The 1551-nt window shown below is 36.8% G+C and overlaps 1 protein-coding gene across 2 annotated transcripts in view; it reads left to right on the top strand.

The window, feature by feature from the left end:
• The first annotated feature begins 703 nt into the window (after positions 1–703).
• The window catches only part of tmem246 (transmembrane protein 246), a 17065-nt gene continuing 16217 nt past the window's right edge, over positions 704–1551 (top strand). Inside the window, exon 1 of one of the 2 annotated variants that reach the window (XM_015380927.1) lies at positions 704–792. The gene's annotated coding sequence lies outside the window, so the exon portion shown is untranslated. Of the gene's footprint in view, positions 793–826; positions 981–1551 lie in introns of those variants that run through there. The other variant, XM_015380928.1, reaches the window with a different exon arrangement.

Here is a 1551-nt window from a genome sequence, read left to right on the forward strand (position 1 = left end):
TCTACTTGAGTACAGTAACAAAGTATTTGTACTTCGTTACTTCCCATCTCTGTAGTAGAGTAAATAGAAAGTAATTCACTGTGAAATGAAAATGTAGTAACTCTTTATTAATATATATATATATATATATATATATGTATATATATATATATATATATATATATATATATATATATTGCCTGCACATTATCAATTTAGCACCTTTTCACATCTGTATTATTCTGCTCCATAAACACATTAATTTTATTGTGATGGATTTTTATAATGTGTTATATTACATAATTTATAGATTTCATTGACTTTATAATGACTATGCAATGTGATGTCCCATTTTATTTTTCTTATAAATTAAAGTAATCTACTTATGCTATGAAACAGCAAGTGTGGATCAAAGTGATGAATTAATCTTTATTTTAAAATTGTTAAGCCTCCCTGAAAATGAGAACATCATCGTTGTTTGACGCTGTAGCACACATATTGTTCACACTGAGACCAGTTTAACAAGGGAGTACCAATATGGCGGCCAGTGGCTTCACTTCAACCCCATACTACCAATGGGCAATCAGTAATCCAGTGAGTAAATAGAGATCAGTGTTTTTTTTTTAACAGTAGTATTTTTTCCCCCAGCTCTTTGGCCCCACCTGCTGGTCAGCAGAGGTATAGCTCGCTGCGCCCTTATTAGGTGTTTACGGGGCTCGGTTGCGGTGTTTTACCGTATCCAGGAGCAGGACGTGGTTACTTTTCGACAGACATGGCAGCTGTTGGCAAACAGCAGCAGCTCCTCGGCTCACAGTGAGTCCATATTCCTTCATTTTATTTGTTCAAATCACAGAAATATGTCGGACATGTCCTCCTGCTTTATCTCGCTGGAAGCTCCGTTTAGCTCCGTGTTTCTGTGGTTTTTCACACCGAATTTACGGCGTTAACGCGGCGGAAGCGAAAGAACTAGAACTATCATATTAAAAGTCAACAATAAGCAGGTAGGATCAGCGGATGAAATTAGCTGGATTTGCTCTTATAGTGGTTTGTTAGAGGCGGTTATCATTCAGTTTGATGCAGGAACAACAGAGCAGTTTGGGTTTCTGCAAACATTGAGCTGCAGTGGATGAGCTGTGAACAATAGGAGCTGTCATCACTGTCCTGATTAAGGAATAGTTAGATTAGCAGCTCTGCTTTTAAAAGCACAATCAGTCGACAGACAGGTTTGTCCTCTGAGAGAGGAGTGGCTTTATGATCTCAGGGTTTCATAATAATCTCTGTGGAGAAGGTAACATAACATCCTGTATGCTGAGTTATTTCAACATGCATCTCTAAATCCAGTCAGGCTCGCTTTCTGCACAAAGTTTCTGATGTTTGATTCAGTTCAATGGAGCAAAACTCAAACTGTTTTACTTTTTATTCGCCTTTAATTAAAAAAACAATAAAAAAAAAAAAAAAAAGCAACCAAACACTGACAAACATGTAAACAATGAATATATACAGACACTAGTCTCATTAGATTATTCAGATTGTTGCTGCAGGATTCATTGCTAAGGAAGAGGATTAGGGCCA

The sequence above is a fragment of the Cyprinodon variegatus genome, unplaced genomic scaffold (assembly GCF_000732505.1).
Source record: "Cyprinodon variegatus isolate N-32 unplaced genomic scaffold, C_variegatus-1.0 Scaffold225, whole genome shotgun sequence".
NCBI classification, from domain to species: Eukaryota; Metazoa; Chordata; class Actinopteri; order Cyprinodontiformes; family Cyprinodontidae; genus Cyprinodon; species Cyprinodon variegatus.